Source organism: Hydra viridissima, unplaced genomic scaffold (assembly GCF_058129835.1).
Source record: "Hydra viridissima isolate aposymbiotic clone 2 unplaced genomic scaffold, HvirCarnegie_v1 scaffold_11, whole genome shotgun sequence".
Classification (NCBI taxonomy): domain Eukaryota; kingdom Metazoa; phylum Cnidaria; class Hydrozoa; order Anthoathecata; family Hydridae; genus Hydra; species Hydra viridissima.
This window is the reverse complement of record NW_028324310.1, coordinates 2810116-2819094: the sequence shown is the minus strand read 5'-3', so window position 1 is coordinate 2819094 and position 8979 is coordinate 2810116.

Genomic DNA, 8979 nt, shown 5'->3' with positions numbered 1-8979 from the left:
ATTATGTTTCACTTTATAACAACCATTACTGTGTGTAATTTTTACTTAATATAAGGTCGACCAAATGCCAGTGCGAATTTGTATGTCTTAAATATCATAATTTTTAAAATTACTTTTGTATTGACTTTGTATTCAGTTTCTACTTCTACTTTCTAATAAGCACAAGTTAATAAATTGTTTAGTAAAAGTTTCAGACTTTAAAGATTTTTATAACAGTTGGACAGGGCTTTATATTTTATTTGAATTAAAAATATTTTTCATAATTTCTGAAGCTAATTATGATATATAAAAGATATGACAGTATAAAAAAAAATCATTCACAGTTGTTTGTTTACAATGATCAAGAATGCAAAGAATCTAGCATTAAAGTAGATTTCCACTTTCCTAAACTCTTAATTTCCAAAAAATATTTTTTAACTTTAAGATTATAGCAAATTACTCTTCAAAACCAATATTAAAAGACAAAGATTTGCTTTCACGAATTCTTGTTGTCACAGCATGATAGAAATTAATTTTTTCTTGCAGAAGTTTGAGTTCGAGTTCCTTTCGCTTGGCCATGTGCTTAAGCTCCGATTCCATCTGATCATTCTGAAGACTGAGATTTCTTTTCTTCTCAAGAATAAAAAAGTCATTTGAAAAAATTGTTGGACTTTTTTTATTTGATGATGTTGCTGCATGTGGCTTCTTTTCACGAACACCGGATGTGCTTGCTTGGAGAGTTACTACATTAGGGTGGTCCATTTTAAACTTTTTTTTGAAATTTTAACCGGGGTTTTTACCAGTGATGACATTTTATCTAAAAACGCTAAATACCAAAAATTTCGAATTTAGAACGAATTTTACATCTCCCACAAGACATTGGAAGTTCAAGTAATGGATTGCGCAAAGTTTTTACTAACAAACTGTTGTTTTTTCTTAATGGGGTTCACATAATTTATTTGACAATCACTACAAAAATTTATTAATTTACGACTTATTGTACTTGTCCCACAAGAGATTTGTTTTAAAACACCACAGATATTGCGTAACATAATTCAGTTTAGTTACTCTTATTCCAATACATTTCAAACATTACAATATCGATACTTTCGTTCCATTATGAATTTAATATTGTGAAATTGCATTTAAGGAAGTGATTAAGTCTTAATTCTCTTGAGACAACAATAGTTCTTAAAAACATGCCGCAACGTTAATAAGTTTAATTTACAACGCTATAAATGAACCTTATTCTGTATCATTTTAATGTTGCAAAGTATATATCTAAACGTATAGTCAATAACAGCGCTTATATTACAAGCTTCAGTCTTGTATTAAACCAGGACAATGGCTTCCATACTAAAGAAGATTGGTAGACCTAGTAAAAGTTTTGGAAATAATGTATCTATTGATGCAGAAGAGTCAGTACTTAGATCAGGAAAAAAACGTTCACTACATTCGAAAGATATTCCAGCTGTTACTATAAACAAAAACATTGCCGATAAAAAAAATGCAGACGTTCTTCTCGTTTAAATCATTGGATTGTTGATTTTTCCTTAGAAAACTTTAAAGGAGGAAAGCTACCATTGAATAGAGCTGTATTGCAAAAATATCTTTTTGAGAGAGAAAACAATCCTAGAAAAGAAACAAGACTCATTGCAAATCATCTAGTTAGCGAAATTGTTGAAAACTTTTGGTTACCTACTTGTATTCCAACGAAGTGTAACAAGAAGGACTGTGCTGATCAGATTGTCCGTTTGGTAAAAGAATATGAGACACTGAAAAAAATTCCTGAAAGCAGAAGACAAGAAAGAAAAGTAAAGCAAAAAGCTACATCTTTTACAATTAAACTGGACAGTCTGTTTGATATATCACATACAGACACACATTGCTGAAACACTCTGGTAACGACGAGTGGCTTATTGACTGGGAATTTCTAAAGAGCCAACAAAAGTTTCCTCAAGTGGGCTCAATGGCTGGAGTTGACAAAATACTTGCTGAAAAAGAGCGACAACGCTACATCAAACTACTGTATCAGGAAACAAAGAAAAGAAAGAAATTGCTTCATATTAAGAAACAGCAACTCAAATGTTTAACCATTACTGATAATAATGAAGTCAACGAGGGCGACGAATTTTCTTCAGATATTACGGAAGAAGATGAAAGAGATAAAAGTTTTTCAGTGAAAGAGAAAAAAAAACATTGCAAATCAGCGATAGCGATGAAAATTTCAAAAAGAGAACTATTAAAAGAAACGTGTACAGTTGCTGATGGATCCGGTATTAGTGAAAGACAACAGCTACATATTTTGGGAAAGACTTTAGCATTAGGTGGAGCAGCTTTAAACGATGTTACATTTTCTAAATCATCAGTTCACAGAGCAAGATCAGCTAACAGAATTGAAGAAGCTAAATTAATTGAAAAAACTTGGATTCCACCTGAATATTTGGAAATTCATTGGGATGGAAAAACTTTCAAGCAAGCTGCTGGAAAAAAGGAAGAGCGACTTGCTGTTTATGCAGGGCCACCTCCTAAAATGCTAGGTACTCCTAAAGTTGCTGACGGGACTGGTCAAACGCAATGTTGTTCAGTGATGAACCTAGTTGGTAAATGGCAATTAAAAGCATCTGTTGTTGCACTTGTCTATGATACAACATCTGCAAACAGTGGAGCATATAATGGAGCTGCAATTCTAATTGAGAAGCAAATTGGTCGTTCTCTACTCCAACTTGAATGTAGACATCATATTCCAGAGCTCTTTATAAAAGCAACATCCAATGCTATTTGGGGTCCGAACAAATCACCAAGAGTTCAGTTGTTTGAAAGGTTCAAAGAAGAATTTCATAACCTTAACAAGAATATAAAAGAACTTAGAGTGTGGGACTGGCCTCATGATCAAAATAGTTTTTTATTTCATAAAGCACTTGAAGTAAAGAAATGGACGATAGATTGCTTGGAGAGAAAAATATTTCCTCGTGAGGACTATCGCGAACTAGTGGAGCTTACTCTATTTTTTTTCGGTGGACATATTAAAAGAGGTTTCCGCATTCGGTATGCTGGTTCTGATCATCATGCAAGGTGGATGTCAAAAGCCATTTATTATACATAAATATTCCTACTATCTCGTACTTTTGAACTTAGTGATGAAGAAGCAAGAAAGGTTGAGAGGATGGCTGAGTACATTTGTCTTTTTTACTCAAAGTACTTTATTCAATCAGCTATTACTTCTGCTGCTCCAGCTAATGACCTGCATTTCTTTTATTTATTGAGGAAATTTAAATCAATCGACCTTGAAAGTGCAGAGGAAACCATAAAGTCTTTTGAAAGACACCTTGGATACTTATCTGAGGAGCTAGTAGTTTTTTCCTTATTCGACGACTGTGAGTTATGCAGAAAAGACTATGATGGGTCAGAAACTTATAAACTTACCAAGTCCTAAAGTATTTACTCCATATAAACCGAAGACTCCGATTATTATTTGGCGCAACGAAGAAAAATCATTTTTATCGTCTTTTATTGGCGAAAAGTCATGGTTGCTTTTTCATTTGTTAAAATTAAACAGACCCCAAGAATGGCTAAACGTTCCATCAGAACATTGGAATAAATTCGAGGACTTTAACACCGCAAAAAAAATTTGTATGCAATCTTTCTTGTGTCAACGATATTGCAGAGCGAGGTATCAAGCTTATAGGAGACATCAAAGACAAATGTTTTGATCCAGTAGAGAGAGAACAACTTGCTCAAGTTGTGGAAAAGCATCGAAACAGCTTTAAAGGTGCATATTTCTCAAAGAAATCAATTGAAATTAATTTTCAACAAACAAACAAATAAAATTTCAATGAAGTTATTAATTGTATATTTATTAGTATTTCAATAAATCTTTTGTGGGATATGTACAAATAGTCATAAATTAATAAAATTTTGTATAATTTTTTTCTAATGGTTAATAATTAAATTGTGTAAACCCCACTAAGTAACTATAACAATTAATGAATAAAAAAGTTGCGCAACACTTGCGCAATCCGTTATTCTAACTTCCAATGTTTTGTGGGGGATCTAAAAATTGTCCTAAATTCAAAATTTTTTGTATTTAGGGTTTTAAGATCAAATTTTACTACTAGTAAAAACCCCGATTGAAATTTCAAAAAAAAGTTTAAAATGGACCACCCTATTACTACATATTTGTCGATCGTTGGTTCTCCTATAATGTTAAACCAATAATTACTGCTAATATAATGTTATATTTGGATGTTTATAAATTGGCCATCTCCCAGCAACTGTTGTGTGTTGTGCTGGTGATCAAATGAAAAAAAGTATCAATGATTTAATTCTACCTGTTTTAATGTCGTTGGCTTCATCAAAAGCAGTAGGGATGGAACGAGCCTTAAAAGCTTGACCACAAACCTTTAGAGTCGATGTTTTGCTTGAGGAAGCCTGTGTTCCAAAGCTAACACCAACATCTGGAACATCCAGAGCAACAATATTAATAGAGTCTCGCCCAACAATATCAAGAATAATCTCCTCTGCATTGGTGAATGTAAAACCTTGGCTTCCAGTCTTCAGTGACTTAACACTTTCGCTGCCAACTACGAGTATACTCGTAGTAAGTTGGCGTCATTTATTTGCCAACCACGAGAATACTCGTAGTAGGCCGGCGTCATGAGTTTGTAATAAAATGCCAAAACCGTAATATATGCCAAAACCGTAATAATATGCCAAAACCGTAATAATATGCCAAAACCGTAATAATATGCCAAAACCGTAATAATATGCCAAAACCGTAATAATATGCCAAAACCGTAATATTAGTTGGAATTTATTTCGTGACATTATTCTAGAAAATAAGGGAAATCTATAGAGACTGTTCTTAGACCAATAGTGTTCTAAAGATGGCATTTTGACACACCCCATATGAAGAAGAACTCCAAGGAACTGCCGCATATCTTCTGAATTTATTGATTTCCAATCTTTAAAATGTGAGCTTCTTCTGAGGGGACGCTGCTTATTTATTTCTTGCGTTGCGTAGCGATTATTTTCAACTATTATAGTATTTATAAGCTCTTCTGTAACAAATAGTCTAAAGAAATCTAATGGTTTCTTGCTCTCCATGTTTACCTTCAAACCAGGATCCGCAGAAAATTGAATTTGTTTTACAATATTCAGCTCATCTTTCCATTGGTTTGAATCTCTAGATGGACCGCCCGTTGTTCTAGCTTTTTTCGGCGACATCAAAAAATCCTCTGCAGTGGCTGCTAGATGAACGTCTGTGTACTGATTATCATCACTTTCTTCAGCGTTATTATCTTCAGAACCTGATTCTGATGCAGTCAAGCTCGAAGACGTAGTAGTATAAGCGAAAAATGAATCCGAATCTTCAATATTATTATCTTCACTATCCTCACAGTCTTCCATAATCATATGTGCTGATCCAATAGTGGAATATCTGTGTTGAGCTAATAGGAGATAGATAAATTTATAAATTATCAATTTATAAAAAAGAAATTACTCATCTATAAAACACATTAATTAGTATACTGTGTAAAAAATTCGAAGTGCACACTAAAATGTTTTTTAATGTATTAAAAAACATCTTATTGTGTACTTCAAATTTTTTTTCACATTTTTAATAACATACAGTATAATGTAGTTATCAAATATATTTTAGCTTCTAGTCTAAAAAACACAACAATTTAGAATTAAGAAAACAAAATATAAATTACCGTTTTTACTCATGATAACTGCCAATGTGCATGTGCATGTGCAAAAAAATTGAAACATTATTTATAATAATAATGCATGAAATAAGCTACATTACTACACCTTTTCAAGATGTAAGTGAGAACTTGAAAGTTGTAATTAAGAAACGTAAGATGTAATTGAGAAATACAAAATGTAATTTAAAAGTCGCAATATGTAATTTAGAACATGGAAGATGTAATTAAGAAACGAAAGATGTAATTGAGAAGATGAAAGTTGTAGTTGAGAAAAGCTTATAATATATGTTTCAAATTACATATTACGATTTCTTATTTACATGTTGGGTTTCTCAGTTACATTTTAAAATTTCTTAATTACATGTTGTATTTCTCAATTACATCTTACGTTTCTTAATTACAACTTTCAAGTTCTCAATTACATCTTGAAAATATGTAGTCAACGCAATGTGTTATACTTATTACGGTGTTACGAGTACTTCGGCACCGGAAAAAATTCCTTCACCATTGCCAAACTACGAGTATACTCTTAGTGCTTTTTTTTGTCAGTTATATTCAGAATAAAAAATATTATAGAATTATTTCAGATTAAAAATATTTTTTTTATTGAAATGTTGATATCTAGCCTTGGCAATGAGAAAAAAACAGCCTCGGCAAAAAATAATCATTGCAGACATTATGGCTCGGCAAAGAAATAACGCGTAGTTTAAAATAGCTCGGCAGCGAACGTGTTAACATACTTTTTCACTGTTGCTTGCTTGAAATTGTCGAAGTCTATTCTTTTTAAGGTTTTGTGATTAGTCACAACTGCACCAAGGGCCAATAACTCTCTGTGGATGTTCTTCCAGATTTCATCACGCTTTTTGCAATCGATGCCAGGTTTGAGCTTTCCAAACAGAATACTTTTATTGGCATATACAAGTTCAGCTAGTTTAAGTTTCTGATAATATGTCAACATTTTCATGGCTGGAAAAATGAAGTAAAGGCTATGGGTTAATTTCATAATGTGATGCTTGACATTTATCTAATTCTAGGTTACAAAAATTTTTTTTAAATGCATTTTTTTAATTTTAAAATTTAAATGTACAATTTTAACTTTTTGAATATTCTTCATCTGTCTACTGCTTCGTAGCAGTAAGATTAAGCTTAGTATGGCTTAATATTATAGAACTTTTTTCAGCTAAATAATTGGAGTGTGCTTGAAAAAATTTAGAATCGGGAAAATTGGTATTATCACATTTTTATGATTTCTTTTAGTCCAATTGTGATTTCTTCATCACAAATGATAAACTTACAAATTGAAATGTACCTGTTATATTTTTATAACTGCTAAATTTGTAAATTGAAATGAACCTGCTATATTTTTACGAATGATAATTTTATAAACTGAAATGAACCTGCTATATTTTTACGAATGATAGTTTTAAGAGCTGAAATGTACCTGATATATTTTTACAGATTAGAATATTGCAATTACTATCTTTAAGATTAATAAATTTTTAGTGTTAATTCTTGATACCATATTTTTTGAAAGGTTAGGTTAGATTAGTAATAATATGAATAACTAATTCGTAAAAATATAAAAGGTACGTTTCAACTTGTAAATTTATCATTCCTAAAGATAAGACACCCAAAATTTGTTTTGCATAATCAGTATTCGTATAACTAGAATTCATAATTTTATCATAGATCCAAAAAATTCCTGTACTCAGTGGTAGATAATGTTCAATTTTTTATTGATTACAACTAAGCATTTCATTTGCTTCATTTATTTCCATTTGTTCTTGTTCATAAGTTAACGACTAAGATAAACAAGAATCAAAAGAAGAACAAAATAAGTATTCAATGACGTTTATTTGAACTTAGATCACAATTGAACAAAATTACATTCAACCTTATAGTGTAAAAATTCTCAAAATGAAGCGAACCGTTAGCATACTGCCATCTCCTCCTCCTCCTTGAGGCAAAAATTTGTAAATGATCAAAATTGCTAAGAACCCTTAAACGATTAAGAATGTTTGTTTAGGATGCGTTCATATAAACAAAATGGTCAGAAAAGGCAAATACCATTTTACTTCTGTTCAAAAGTAAAATTTTATTTTATCTCATTACGATAAAAAAAGCTAATAAGCAAATTAGTCATCGACCGAAATTTGTTTGTCATTTTCATAAATAAAATTTGGTTTTAATTCATAGAAATTGAGCATTATAAATCACTGAGTACACGAACTTTTCTACCTCTAAATGTAAGAAATACAGACCCATTTTTTGATACACAACGTAAGCAAGGAATATAATATATATAATGTAAATATAAAACCTTTTTTTTTGTACGCAAATCTCTGAAACAATGATATGAAATTTGTTTACAAAACACAGATAAAAAAAAATACTTTTCTATTCCTTATATTCCTTGTTTACCTTTTGTGTGCCGAAAAAACTAAAATTTCTCTTTTTACACAAAAATTACTCATTTCATGGCGAATTAGAAAAATCTGCCAATACGCATTTTTTATAGGATTTTAGTTTTGAAAATTGCGTAATTACGCAAAATTTTAACTTACGCAAAAATTGTCCGTATTTACTAATTTTTTTGCGTTTTGCGTAACAAGCTTTGTAGGATAGGCCCCAGGTCATTTATTCAAAGTAATACTGACCATTTAATTAAATATACTAACCATTTAAATACATGCCTAAGGTCCTGACATTCCCTTGTAGTATAAGCCGCAGGACAAAGAGCAACTACGAGGAGACATAGAAATTGCCAAGTTCTTGGCCAGATGCAACCTTCCCTTCAATCTGCTAGAAACTGATGGATTCAAAGATTTCCTTGGGTATTTCTGCCCGAAGATAAACATAAAGAAGGCCACAACTTGTAGTAAATTCAAGTATGTTTAAAATGTTATAAAATAAAATTCTTTTGGGGTGGTGTTGTTTTCTTGGGAATACATATTGCTAAAATAAATGCTTTGGGGTAATTTTGTTATTTTGGGAAATAAATACTTTTAAAGTATTCTTTTGGGTTGGGTCTTTGGTTATACAATTTATAAGATGATTAGAATCCCTACTCACTACGTCCCTCACAAGCCTTATTAGTATAACTAATTAATACTAATTATAAAGTTACTTACCTAATTCCCGTCCCATACCATATTTTGATTAACTATTTTACAGTAAATTCCGCCATTATTACTTATAACACAATTGTGACAATTTCCTTTATTCTTAGGATCCCTTTGCTTCATACCAATTTTAAAATGCTGTTGACAGTGTGTTGAGGTCTCAACCT